Here is a 14,731-nt window from a genome sequence, read left to right as displayed (position 1 = left end):
AAGTAACTTGCCTGAGGTCACCCAGTTAGGAAGTGGCAGAACTAGAATTCAAACCCAGGCTGCCTGGTCCTGAAGTATGTGGCTCTTAACCCGATGCTGAGCAGAGGTCAGGGCTGGGCTGGTGAAGGACCAGAACGCGACTGAGCCTGCTCAGGGGTCTGGGAAATCTTTGAAGAGGACAGCAGGCTTGAATGAGGTCTTAACTGATGAGTAGGAATTTACCAGGAGGGCAAGGAAAGAGCATTCAAGGCAGTAAGAACAACATGTGCAAAGGCGCTGAAAGAAGTCTCAGCGTGGGGGATGGTGAGTAACACACTTGCCAACCACAACGTGGGGTTCATGTGGAGGATGGGGAGAAACAAGGTTGGACAGGCAGGCCAGCTGCTTCATCATGACAATCCTGCTCTAAAAACTGGGAAGTCTGGGGCTTCCCTGGTGGCACAGTGGTTGAGAGTCCGCCTGCCGATGCAGGGGATGCGGGTTCGTGCCCCGGTCCGGAGCCTGTGTTCCGCAACGGGAGAGGCCCGCGTACCGCAAAAAAACCCAAAAAAACTGGGAAGTCTTTCCTATTGTCTAACTGGTATAGACAGCCTTGCATGCCATTCTCAGGAATTACAACTTTTGCATATTGTTATAATAGGTAGAGCTAGCATCTTCCACGTGTCAGACACTTTATATTGATTGCCTTGTGTCTTCATTCAATAACCACACTAAGCAGATACTGTTATTTTATGTTTAAGATGAGTAAACTGAGGCTCAGGGATATTAAGTAACTTGTCCAAGAGACATAGCTAGAAAGCAACGGAACTGAGCATCAAACCTAGGTCTGACCCCAGAGGCCACACTCTTAATCTACTATGCTTCCTGTGTCTTGGTAGGCAGTGGGGAACTTGGGAGGAATTTTCAGAAGGGAGTGATGTGTTTGTATTGAGTTTTAGAAGAAGAATTCTGGCAGGGTGTAGAGGTTGGATTGGAACAGAGTGAGACTAGAGGCAGGGAATCCAGTAAGGAAACCGCTGCACTGGTCTAAAAGGAGAACAAGGCGCGGAAAAGGTCCTCCATCATCCATGGGGATGAAAGAGAGGGCCTCCTGGAGGCTAAGTAATAATAATCATAACAATTAAGTGTCTACCCTGTGCCAGGAACTTCCCATGAGCCATTTCCAACTCGTATAATGCTGTAGGGCAGATACTGTTAGTCCCATTTTACAGATGAGAAAGCTGAGGCTCAGAGAGGTTGACCAGCTTCTCTGGACAACACAGCTATGATCCGGAAGAGCTGGGACTGACCTGAAGCCCTAGCCTTTCCTCCCATCTCACTGCCAGAAGGTGGTTGGGCCACACATCAGAAGTCAGCTCTTCCCTCTTGGTGTGGCTTAATATTCCCTGGGATACCTAGGGAGTTGGCCCCCCTCCCCTTTGGCCCCAGCAAGTGGCCTTGAGCTGAGGGATGTGGGAAAAGGGGTGCGGAGGAGTGGAAAAGAGAAGGTGGAGAAGGACGAGCTCTGGAGCTCTGAGGGGAGAGCTGGCAGTCATTTTTACCTGTGATTGACCATTCAGGAAGATGTACAGGAAAGTGTACAGGAAAGTGAGTGCATTTAATTCTCTTAACCCTTAAGTTGGGAAGAGGCTTCATACCTTTACTTCATTTCCTAACTTTTGGGAAGTCCTTCCTTCTATCTAACTCTCATCTCTCCTAATGGAGTCATGAATAACCCCAGTTGCCAGTTTCAAGGAAGAGCCCCTGCCCCTCCACCCAGCCATGAGGACATACCTCATCACCTTCCTCATGGGGCGGGACTCAGGGGATGGGGGAGGATTCTACCTACTTACCTTCATGTCACTGCATCCCCAGAGGTGTCCCTCTGAAAGGAGGAAATGACCAGGCCACCTGGCCCAGCCCCTCCTCAGCAGAGAGGGGAAGGAATAGCAGTGTCTGAGGTGGGAAGAGAACCAAGGAGGAGGGGGAGACCTCCTGGGGCCACAGCCTGAAAAACAGACCCAGGGCTCCTGCCTTGAAGGCAGGAGGATCTCTGAGTTTTGGTAAAATTAATAAAATTCATGAGCATCATAGCCAAGGTCATATAAAAGAAGCCATATCTCTGCCTGGGCTAGAAATTGCAGGAGCAGGGAACTCCTGGGTCAGGCCAGGGTCACCAAGGAAGAGAACTTGGGGAGGGAGCTGGGGAGACTACTTAAGAGAAAATGGCTTCAAGGGAAAGAACTCAGGCTTTGGAAGCAAAGGGTCTCAGGTTAGAATCCAGCCCTCCTGCTGCAAAGGCAGAAGTACCTTGAGCATGTGTGTTCATTTATTCAACAGAATTTCATTGATATCCTACCATGTGCCAGGCACTGTTTGAGGCTCTGGGATGTTTCAAAGATTCTTGCCTTCAGAGAACTTATATTTTGGCTGAGGAGACAGGCATAGTACATCAGTAAATTATATTAGAAGGCAGTAAATGCTATGGTGCGGGGGAAGTCATGAAAAGGTGATCTAGATTGGAGGGTGGTCCCATTTTTAGCCACTCTTCTTCATTTGTAAAATGGGGGCAATCATACTTACTTCTCAAGATAATTGTAAAGATTAAATAAAATAACATGTTTAAACCTGCATTGCTCAATCGGAAGCCACTAGCCACATGTGACTATTTTAATTTAAATTGATTTAAATTAAATTAAAATTTTTAAATGATGTTTTTAATATAAATTTATTTATTTTCGGCTGCGTTGGGTCTTCGTTGCTGCATGCGGGTTTTCTCTAGTTGTGGCGAGTGGGGCCACTCTGTTGCAGTGCACGGGCTTCTCATTGCTGTGGCTTCTCTTGTTGTGGAGCACAGACTCTAGGCGCACAGGCTTCAGTAGTCATGGCTTGCGGGCTCTAGAGTGCAGGCTCAGTAGTTGTGGCGCACGGGCTTAGTTGCTCCGCAGCATGTGGGATCTTCCCGGACCCGGGCTCGAACCCGCATCCCCTCCATTGGCAGGCAGATTCTTCACCACTGCACCATCAGGGAAGTCCAAAACTTAAATAAAATTTAAAATTCATTTCCTTGGTCATATTTAGCCACATTTAAAGCACTTGATAACCTCATATTGGCTAGTGACTACTGTATTGAACAGAACAGAAATAGAGCATTTCCTAACAAATGCTGGAGAGGGTGTGGAGAAAAGGGAACCCTCCTACACTGTTAGTGGGAATGTAAATTGGTGCAGCCACTATGGAAAACAATATGGAGGTTCCTTAAAAAACTAAAAATAGACTTACCATGTGATCCAGCAATCTCACTCCTGGGCATATATCCAGACAAAACTATAATTTGAAAAGACACATGCACCCCTATGTTCATAGCAACACTATTCACAATAGCCAAAACATGGAAACAACCTAAATGTCCATCAACAGATGAATGGATAAAGAAGTTGTGGTACATATATACAATGGAATATTACTCAGCCATAAAAAAGAACAACTCTGCAACGGGAGAGGCCACAACAGTGAGAGGCCCACATACCGCAAAAAAAAAAAAAAAAGAACAAAACAATGCCATTTGCAGCAACATGGATGCAACTAGAGATTACCATGCTAAGTGAAGTAAGTCAGAAAGAGAAAGACAAATACCATATGATATCGTTTATACGTGGAATCTAAAATATGGCACAAATGAACCTATCTACAAAACAGAAACAGACTCACAGACATAGAGAACAGACTTGTGGTTGTCAAGGTGGGGGGTGGGGAGGGAGAGGGATGGACTGGGAGTTTGGGGTTGGTAGACGCAAACTATTCCATTTAAAATGGATAAACGACAATGTCCTACTGTATAGCACAGGGAAACTGTATTCAATATCCTGTGATAAACCATAATGGTAAAGAATATGAAAAAGAATATATATAACTGAATCACTTTGCTGCACAGAAGAAATTAACACAACATTGTAAATCAAATATACTTGAATAAAATAAAATTTAAGAAAAAGAAATAGAGCATTTCCATAATTGTAGAAAGTTCTATCTGACAGCGCTAGTCCAAAGCACTCAACTCAGGGCCTGGCCAAAGTTGTATGCACAGTAATGTGAACGCTTACTGGAGGGCTCATCACTCTTGAAGGACTCAAACAGTGAAACCGACAATTCTTCCGATAGCCTGCCGAAGACCGCCCACTTGATGTTCTCCAGGGTTGAGTCTGAAAACAGAATGGGGAAGAGCCAGGGATTGGTCAGGGCAGAAGGAGAGTAGGAGGAGGGTCAAGTCTACAGATTAGGGAGTTTGTGATAAGGATTGCCCAGAGGGTGGAGGTGAGGGGAATATGTGCCTGAAGCAGGAAAGAAAAGAAGACCAAGAGGGAAGAGTAAGGAGAAAGAGAAATCCAGGCACCAGAGAGCTGGCCCCAGGATGGGTCTTCATTGCCAGCCCCTAGAGAATGGATGCCACTTTTGAGGTCCTTGATCTCAATACCTTTATTATTGAGTTCATTCATTCATGCAACATTTGTTTACTGAGCACCTACTATGTACCTGTTCCTGTCCTAGGTGCTGGGAGTGCTACTATAAATAAAGCGCCCCCCTCAGGAACCTTGTTGAGTATGATGTGGGGATGGGGAAACTAGACAGTGAGCATAATAAATGTGTAACATACATAGTATTTTAGGTGGTAATACGTACTAACAACAACAACAAAAAAAGCAAAGAAGGGGGAAAGGGAAACAAGGTACAGTTTTGGATGGGGTAGTCTGGAAAACATCTTAGAGAAGGTGATGTTTAATCTTGTTTGCCTAGCGGGGAAATGGGGAGTGAGTGCTAAGGGGTATGGGTTTCTTTGGGGGGTGGTGAAAATGTTCAAAATTGACTGTGGTGTTGGTCACACAGCTCCATTCATATACTAAAAAGCCATTGACTTGTACACCTAAATAGGTGAATTATATCTTAATAAAGCTGTTATTTTTGTGGGTTTGTTTGTTTTGGCCATGCGGCTGGCAGGATCTTAGTTCCCCCACCAGGGATGGAACTGGTGCCCCTGCAGTGGAAGTGCAGAGTCCTAACCACTGGACCACCAGTGAATTCCCTAAAGCTGTTATTTTTAAAAAAGTTACTCTTTGAAACTAATGTAATATTGTATGCAACTATATTTCAAATAAATATATAAATAAATAGGGGCTTCCCTGGTGGCGCAGTCATTAAGCGTCCGCCTGCCAATGCAGGGGACACGGGTTCGAGCCCTGGTCCTGGAAGATCCCACACGCTGCGGAGCAACTAAGCCCGTGCGCCACAACTACTGAAGCCTGCATGCCTAGAGCCCGTGCTCTGCGATAAGAGAAGCCACTGCAATGAGAAGCCTGCATGCCACGACCAAGAGTAGCCCCTGCTCTCCGCAACTAGAGAAAGCCCGTGCGCAGCAACAGAGACCCAATGCAGCCAAAAAATAAATAAATAAATAATCACTCTGGCTGCTACAACAAAAAGAGACTGAAGCAGACCAAGGACAGAAGCTGTGGGCATCCAGGAGCTAGAATATGGCAGCTTGCACCAGGGTGGTAGCAGTGGGGAGATGAGAAGTGCTCTGATTCTGGATTTATTTTGAAGGCCGAGCAGACAGATTTGCTTTTCAATCAGGTGCGGGTGTAAAAGAGCATTATCAAGAATGACTCCGGGGGCTTCCCTGGTGGCGCAGTGGTTGGGAGTCCGCCTGCCGATGCAGGGCACATGGGTTCATGCCCCGGTCCGGGAAGATCCCACATGCCGCGGAGCGGCTGGGCCCGCGAGCCGTGGCCGCTGAGCCTGCGGTCTGGAGCCTGTGCTCCGCAATGGGAGAGGCCACAGCGGTGAGGGGCCCGCGTACTGCAAAAAAAAAAAAAAAAAAAAAAAGAATGACTCCGGAGTTTTGGGCTTAGGGAACCAGAACAGTTGAGGAACTAGAGTCCTGGAAAGGGAGAGGGGCTAGCCTGAGGGCACCAGTCACCAAGGGCAGCACCAGGACTCTGAAAGGGGCAATATTATGAGTTAGGTTCTAAGAGCCTGGCCTTTCAATTTGGACTGTATCCCTACGTATTGCAGAGCCCCTCACAGCATCAGTTTCCTCAGCCTGTTTTTAGCGAGCTGCAAAGACTGATTGGGACAGACTTGACTCATCTGAGGTGCTGGGAGAGCTTTTATTCATCCTCTTTCCCCTTACTCCCTGACTTTCCACCTGAGACAGCTCTGAGCCAGAGCCCAGGAGAGAATGAGGAGGGGGGATCTTGCAGACCTCAGGTCCCAGAGAGAGTGCTGGCCTGGGGTCTGAGCACTGCTCTCAGCTGTCTGAGTCCTGCAGCGGGGAGAGAACAGGGAAAATATACTCGACCCCCTGAACCTGAACTGTGGGCAGCGTGTGTCCTGTGCTTCCACCTTCTCTGAGGCGGGAAGGCTGCTGCTGACACGTTTGGGATTGGCAGAGGATGATCTCTGAGCCAGTTCTTCCCAAGCCAGTGGGAGATTCTAGGAAGTCTTTAATTACAGCCTCAGAGTGGATGCTAGGTTAATGTGATGATTGGAAAGGTGTATTTTTCAATTACATTTAACGAAAAGATTTATAGTCAAGTAAGATATAATTAGGAGGCTGCCAGTAGACAGGCCCCCTGAGAGGAAGAAAGAGAGATGAGACAGACCCCTAATGGGGCAGGCTGGAGCCCAGGCTACAGGACCTGCTTACCCTTCCCCCACTCCTCTTCGAATATATCAAAGTACTCATCAATTCAACCATACAAACACATTGGCTAAGTACCTATTGCATGCTGCGCCCAGAGTTTACCGTGGGAACAGAACAAATACTACAGTCCCTACCCTCAGAGAGCTTACAGACCAGCAGGAGAGACAGACAGACACCAAGTCAAGAGTTAATAAAGGACTTCTCTGGTGGCACGGTGGTTAAGAATCCGCCTGCCAATGCAGGGGACATGGGTTCTCTCCCTGATCCGGGAAGATCGCACATGCCACGGAGCAACTAAGCCCACGAACCACAACTACTGAGCCCGCATGCCACAACTACTGAAGCCTGCAAGCCTAGAGCCCGTGCTCCACAGCAAGAGATGCCACCATGACGAGAAGCACACACACCGCAACAAAGAGTAGCTAGCCCCTGCTCGCCCCAACTAGGGGAAGGCGGGGCACAGCAACGAAGACCCAATGCAGCCAAAAAGAAATAAATAAAATAAATTTACAAAAACAAAATGAAGAGTTAAGTAAAGTGCTGCAAAGGAAATAACAGAATGCTGAACTAGAGAATAACCAGGGCACCACTTTGGATAAAGACATCAGGAAAGGTTTCTCATGGGGGTGAGGGGACAACTGAGACTTGAAGGGTGAAAAGGAGCTGGCCACAAAAAGAGTGAGAGGGAGGCGAGGGGATTGATTTGGGCCAAGAAAGCAGCTCAGTCCCTAGGGTGGGAAGGTGATCTTTCCAATGTTTGCAGAGTGGAAAGAAAGGCCAGTGAAGCTGGAGTATGAAGAGGGAGAGGCAGAAAATGACACTGGGGAGGGAAGCAGGGACCAGACCCAGCAGGTAAGGAGTTTGGATTTTATTCTACGTGCTAAGGAAGCCATTGCAGAATTTTAAGACAGGGAGCGAAAGGCCCAGCTTATATTTTTAAAAGATTACCCTAGGGCTTCCCTGGTGGCGCAGTGGTTGAGAGTCTGCCTGCCGATGCAGGGGACACGGGTTTGTGCCCCGGTCTGGGAAGATCCCACATGCCGCGGAGCGGCTGGGCCCGTGAGCCATGGCCGCTCAGCCTGTGCGTCCGGAGCCTGTGCTCCGCAACAGGAGAGGCCACAACAGTGAGAGGCCCGCGTACCACAAAAAAAAAAAAAAAAAAAAAGATTACCCTAGCTGCTGTGGGAGATTGGATTGCAGGGGGGCAAGGTGGGAGGTAGAGCAGAGACTGAGATGAGAAGTGACATGAGCTGGCTTAGGGGGGAAGCATTGAGGAAGGAGAGAGGTGTCTGGACTCGGGGTACATCAGTGGTTTTTGGTGAGAGTCTATGTGGAGAGTGAGGTAGGGAGAACTTGAGGATGACTGCCAGGTTTCTGGCTTGAGCAACTAACCAGTGGTACCATTTATTGATGGGGAAGCCAAGAGAAGAAACAAGAGGGAAGACATGTGGACGATGGGTTCAGACTTTGAATGGAGACCCTCTAGAGGCTTCTGAAGGACAGAGATCTGACTGCCCCACAACAGTGGGGTTCCCTCTCACCTCCCCAATCCTTTGCTTCCTCACTTGCCCTTCAGCTTTTCTGCAAGTCTAACTTCCACTCCCGCTGTGCTTGGGAGTGCATGCCGGTCAAGTTTGGAGAGAGAATACTGTCATTCATTCTCAATTCCCTTTAACTGCCTAAATTCCTGAAATTCTACCACTAAATTTATACTATCCTCCTATGCATTGAGCACCCACTATGGGTCAGACACTGTGCTGGAAGCTTAGCTACATTATTTCATCCAATCTGGCTAACCACTCTTTCCATAGTATTAATGTCACAATACAGATAGTGAGCACTTAATGACAACTCTCTTGAGCTAAGTCCTTTACATGAACTGTCATATTTAAATTACACTGAGAAATAACCTGCCCAGGGTCGCACAGCCACTTAGTATTGAAACTGGGATGAGTAATCTAGGATTGTCTCCAGTACGCCAGGCTCTGTGAGGGGGATGAGCACTTCACGAGGAGCGCGTGACTGATGGAGAGGACAGCCATCCAGATGCCTGTCCCCTCTCCCTCACTCATTCTGTCCCAAATGAAGCATAGAAACAGCAGTATCCCCCCAGATTTACCTGGGTGCAGAGGGCAGGCGCTCCTGATGAAAACCCCAGGGCCTGCACCGCCCGTTTGTCGGGCAATGAACAGTTGTTATAGGAGCTACCAGACCCTTACCGTGGTTGCCTGGTATCATTGGAGGGAAGGGCCCACTCACATGATGATGTCCTGTTCTGTGACACAAAGCCTCCCCCACACTCTAAGAATGGCTTGGGCGTTTGTGTATGTGTGTGTGCATTTGTGCAGGAACTGGTACAAAAAGGGCCAGGTGACTTGCACACATGTGCAAGCCGGAATAGACCTGCCTCCCATGCATTTCCCTCAGGATATGTGTGTGTGTGTGTGTGTGTGTGTGTGTGTGTGTGTGTGTGAGTGAGGTATCTGGCTGTCTAGGCCCTCACAAAGGCAAATAATCTGTATATTTCTTCATGCCCGTGACTGTGAGTGGAGTTCATGCAGGATGGAAAGGGCCTGGCCCCAGAGTTGAGTTCTGAGCTCAGTTCCCACCTCTTCCTGCCTGTCTCCAGCTGCCTGCATCCCCCTCCACCTCCCCCCTTGCCGGGGCAGAATGCCCTCAGCCTGTGCCGGCTGGCACACATGCCACATGGTGACTGGAGCACGTCTGGGCAAGGAAGACGCCCCCCAGGCCTGGCTGGGATACTAAGCCACCCGCTCCCTCCCCCACCTCCAGAACGGAGCGTCCCCATCCCGTCCCCTTTCTCAGCCAGGGACACAGGCAGCAGGCGGGGACACAGCACAGACAGATACAAACACACAGATGCACCCGGAAATGCCCACAGGCGTGTGCCCCAGAGAGGCACAGACACGGGCTTCACACAGGCTTGGGTACACTCACATACACACACACACGCACAATCACACACGCCGAAAGTAACTCGTGGGCAGTCACCACTTGCACAGATCCCGGCAGGCAGAAGTAGACCCGCTAGGGTCCGGCCCCGCCGGTCAGGCAAACCCACCCAGTGCCTCTGTCCGTGGTGCTGAAATCAGACAGACCTCTTTACAGAAGGAAGAGCTGGAAAGAGACTTAGGATAGGTAATGGACAAGAAAGAAGGAATGGAGGAGAGAGAAGAGAAGGGAGGGGGAAATCCACAGATAAAGGGGAGAGAGAGAGAGAGAGAGAGAGAGAGAGAGAGAGAGTTTAGAAGATACCAGGAGAAACAAAATATTGTGAACACTGGGACAAGGAGAGGGAGATGATAATGGAAGGTGATCTCAGTCCCCCATTCCTGCCCAAGTGCAGTATCAGGCTCAAGGATTTATCTATCTTTGCCTTTCAGGGCCAAGAATGAAAAGAGTTTGGTAGGGGTACAATGGCATGTGAGGGACCCTGGATGTGTGCTTTCTGTTGACCCCCAGTTGTCTTTTTCAGGGTGTCTTCTTGCCCTGGAGGATCTTAAAACAGTATAGTAAGGAGAGAGACACCAGGGAAACCCAATAATGACCCTGCAAATAGCTCCCCACATGATTTCTTATCCCAAATGGTGTTGGGCAAGTGGACAACAATGTTGATCTGGATTTGTTCTGGGGATTGCAGGGATTTAGTGACTGCTTAATTTTATCCACAAGATTGGATTATGGTTTACTATCTCCCTCTCTTGAGATAAAAGCTTCCCTCTGGTAGGATTGCCTAGTAAGAATGGATGTCCCACCAGCAGCCTCTTAGTTGTGAAATTTATGGAACACGAGTAATGCCCACTTTCCTGATTGGGAGGGGAGGATTTCAAGGACCAAAATGTTTACCATATAACTAGGCAAGAGAGAATGAAGGGGGAAATGAGAGAGAGAAAAAAGAGGAAAGGGGAAGAGAAAGAATTGTGAAGATAGACAGAGGATGAAAGAAGGAAGGGAAGAGGAAAGAGATTGGAGAATGAGGAAGGGGGAGGGTGGAGATGCAGATGGCAGGAGTGAGAGAGGGCATGAATGACCCAGACAGACTACAGTGTCCAGGGAAAGGGCAGAGGAAGAATGCCAGGTGGAGCAAATTGCTTCTCTCGAGCTTCCCAGAGGCCCAGATTAGACTGGAAGTCCTGGAGCTGTTCACAGTGGCATCGTTCACCCAGAGCTTCAAGCAAAAGACCCCATGGGCCAAGACTATGGATGTGAGGAGAAGCTGCCCTAGCAAACAGGGTGGGTGAGGCCAGATGCAATCAAATCTGCCTGTGTGGTTTCCCCATGGGTGGGATGGGAAGAGTGGGTGCCCCCTTGGGGGTATTTCCACCTATTTACACCAGTGGCAGGAAGAGAAAGCAACATGTGTGGATGGTCACTGGAGAGTGGATATTTGACTTAGGATGAGAAGCAGGCAGAGGAAGAAGAGAAGCAGAAGAAGAAGAGTAAGTGGAAGAGAAAGGATACTGGATCTCCTAAAGTTTTTTTTTTGTTTGTTTGTTTGTTTGTTTTTCCTAAAGTTTTTTTGACCTCGTAATTATTCTTTCTTTTTTTCCTATCAAGAGGGAAGAAGCCAAGCCTAGGATACAAGCTGGGCAAAATGTGTGTCCTTACCTATAGTATAGGTATAACCAGAGTCCCAAATTCATAAGGTGTTGAGATGCTCATCAGGTCATGTATAATGCTTGTCAGTTACTGATACATAATAAACTCCAAACATATGTTAGTTTCCATGTTGTTGCTGCATCTTGGTCTTGCACTAGGATCAGCTGAGAAATCTTTCATCTATGACTAGACCTTCTTGCTACAGTCTCAGGTCCACCTTTGGGCACTGTGATTTTCCCGGCTTTTCAAATTTATTCCTGAAGAGAAGGAGCCAGGAGGTTTGCTGGGGTACAGAGGGGGAACCTCATGGTCCAGGGAACAGGGTGCCTCAGGGACCATTAAGGATGTTTTCCTGGATTCCTGAAAGAGCTGGACCCTAGACCTACAACAGTGTTTCTCTGCCAAGACTGGAGCCTCAGCACCCCACCCTATTCAGTGCTGCTGCCTCGGTCCTGCTCAAGCCTGTACGGATGTGGACATGTGGGGCATTTCTTCCAGACTGCTCTCCCAACCTCGATTCCTTTGCCTTTTTTCTACCTACCCCTCACCTTCTTTCTTCTCAGGAATCTAGTTGGGAGAAAAGGAATTCCCCCACTATTTAGAGGTGTGGGATTTCCCCACCCTTCACAGGCCAAACGGATGGCCTCATTCTGGAGGTCAAGGAAGCATGTGGGGGCTGGCACAAGGAGGGGTGAGGGGTGGCAGGGCAGCCCCCATGTCCTCCCATTCCCCCCAGCTCCTGTCTCATCACTGTCACTATTCAATCATAGCAGATGGGCTGCAGCTGTGAGCGCCAGCCCGGCACACAGGCTGGTCCGTGCCACTTGGGAGAGAAGGAAGAGAAAGGGAGGGAGGGAGGGAAGGAGGAGGGATGAAAGGAGGAGGGAGAGAGGAAAGGGAAGAAGAGGAGGAGGAGGAAAAGGAAGAGAGTGGAGGAGGAGAGAGATGACTTGAAGAGAAAGAAGACTTGGTACCTTTTATGCCTCTCCCATCCCAGCAGGAGAGCAGAGGCCAGGGCTGGGCTCACAAGCTGGGCAGTGCCAGGCGAGATGGGCATATGCCCTTGATTACTACCAGGACTGCAGGCCAAGCCTCCGCAGCCGCCACGGCCTCATAAATCAGTTTTTAAGTAGCAACCACATGGACATTTCCCAGCTGAGAGGCCTGGCCTCTGTTAGCCCAGCTAGGGCAGCCCAGGTGGAGGGGCAGGTGCCAGGTCAAGGCAGGGAGAGAGAGAGGTTGTCATTAAGACTTGATGGGCAATGGGGTTGGAACTTGTTCAGGGAAAACCTGGGGGCAGGGGCTCCCACCAATAAGGAGTAGGTAAGCAAGTGAGAAGTGCCTGGCAGTGGGTCCAGAGCCCCCCGTTGGGGCTCCTAGACCCTGCCCTGGGCTCCCCTGGGGGAAGCTGCTTATGATGAGGAGGAGGGTGCTGCCACTGGAACCTCCTCCCTCCAGGTCCCCCTCCCACTAGGATCTATGTGAGTGTCAGGGCAGTGTGAGGGCCCGTGCACCTGGGTATCTGAATGTGCTCACAGCTCCTGTTGGGTAAGAAGGTATGTCCCCACTATCTAGCCCAGGCCCAGCACAGACCAAGTATCTGTAAAACTGCTTGAATGAATAAGTGATTGAGTGTGAAGGGGGCCAGTTATGCATGTTTACAAGAAGGGGAGCATTCATATCTGAGTGTGTATGATCTCTGAGTTGTGTGTTTGTGGAGGGTGTCTGTGGGTGCTCTGAGGAGATCTAGCCTGACAGACATCCTTCCACATCCTCCTTTGCAGGATCTCCACCCCACACAGCCCTCCTGGGCCCTGATTCTCCCCTTCTGAGGACCCACCAGTAGCACAGCAGCTCCTGAATTTCACACCCCCAGTCCGATCCCCAGATCGGCGCCCCCCTCCTCCTCCCTGTGCAGGCCAGCGTTGGTGGCTGGGGGTGGGGGCTTGGCTGAGGTCGGGGGGGGGTCGGGAGTCCCGCCCCTGGAACCGCGGGCAGAACCGCGGGTGGGGCGCCCAGCCTTCCTGCGCCCGGTGCCTCTTCCCTGGGTGAACAGATGTCTCGGAATTTTAGATGTGCTCTCCGCCCCTCCTCGCAATAACCCCCACCCCCACCCCAAGCTGGCACCGGCTGTGGTGTGGCGCCCTCCCTTCCCCCACCTCCGACAGCAGAACCGGCTGATGGATCGGGGAGCGCGGCCGGAGGCCTGGGCCGAGGGGCGGCGGAGGCCCGCGGGGTCGCGGCAGCGGGCTGGGCCGAGTCTCGGAGGCTCCTGGCGCGGAGGGAACCGGGGACGGTGCGGCTCGGCCTCTTGCCTTCTCTCGCTCCTTCCCTTCTGCCGCAGCTCCTCAGCCCCGTCTCTCTTCGGTCCTCTGTCCGCGATCTACGGTCTCTCTGCCCCACCCCACAGCCCAGCCGCGTCTATGCAGACCCCCTCCGCACAGAGCCTCCCGCTTCGAGACAGAAACACCTCCTGGCAACTTCGGCGGAATTCTTCCCTCCAGAGACCCCTTTCCCTGCATTCCGCGAGCCACCCCATCCCCAGCTGGCCGCCCGCCCGCCCTCAGTAGAAACCCGGAGCTTATCCGGAGAACATGGAGGGAGGGGAGGAGGGGAGGAGGCTCCGGATTAGGGAGGCTGACGAGGCCGGTCGGCCCGGGCTGAGAGACACCCAAATTCTCTAACCGCTGCTAATTAACGAGCAATCCAATTCCGTGGACCCCCAACTCGGGGAAGGCGGGCGGGACCCGCTGAGGGCAGGCGGGGGCCTTGGCAGGGCTCGGCAGCCGGGTGGTGCCAGGCGCCCTCCCCCACCCCACCCCCACCCGCCAGCATTCCGAGGTAACAGGCATTTGTTACCCAGCTCGTGCCAGGAGCGATTGGCAGGTTCGAGGAGGCACAGTCATTCCGCACACAGATGTCCCTGTGCTCACTCTTCTGATATGAATTCTGTCAGCTCCAAATCTGAGGGAGATGAGCAGACAGCCACACAGACAGTTACAGACACAGACACAGACACAGACAGTGCAATTGTCTGGAGGACACAGAACTCCAGATATTTTTCTTCCCTGAAAAAATAAATTGAATGAAAGAAAAATAAGGAAGGCTCCCACTAATTTGGGGAGACGTGTCTGAACCCCTGAGAGTGGCCCTCACTCCTTCCATCCTCCCTGGGTTGCCTGCCCAGACTCTTCCAGCCTCCCCCAGCACCCTACAACAGCATCCCTGAACTTCAAATCATTGCAACTAGAGTTGTTGCAACCAGAGCTCCAGAGTTGGAGCCTGGGAGGTCTGCTCCCTGACCCAGAACTCAGAATTTCCGAATCCCTGCAAAGTTCTAGAATATCACCAAGGTGTAGGTTCTAGTCATCTAGAATCTCTGAAATTAAAAATTCCACAACTCCCACTCCAGGGCAAATTGTGCCCAGTGCC

The 14,731-nt window shown here is 50.5% G+C and overlaps 1 long non-coding RNA gene across 1 annotated transcript; it reads right to left on the bottom strand.

Annotated features, from left to right (window-relative positions):
* Positions 1-2,151: 2,151 nt before the first annotated feature.
* On the bottom strand, positions 2,152-14,082 carry LOC117197745 (uncharacterized). Its single transcript, XR_004478591.2, has 3 exons — positions 13,459-14,082; positions 4,083-4,181; positions 2,152-3,019 (listed from the first exon to the last, which is right to left on the bottom strand). It is a non-coding gene; the product is annotated as an uncharacterized LOC117197745 (long non-coding RNA).
* Positions 14,083-14,731: the final 649 nt, after the last annotated feature.

The sequence above is a fragment of the Orcinus orca genome, chromosome 19 (genome assembly GCF_937001465.1).
Source record: "Orcinus orca chromosome 19, mOrcOrc1.1, whole genome shotgun sequence".
Classification (NCBI taxonomy): Eukaryota; Metazoa; Chordata; class Mammalia; order Artiodactyla; family Delphinidae; genus Orcinus; species Orcinus orca.
This window is presented reverse-complemented; position numbering and strand designations above follow the sequence as displayed.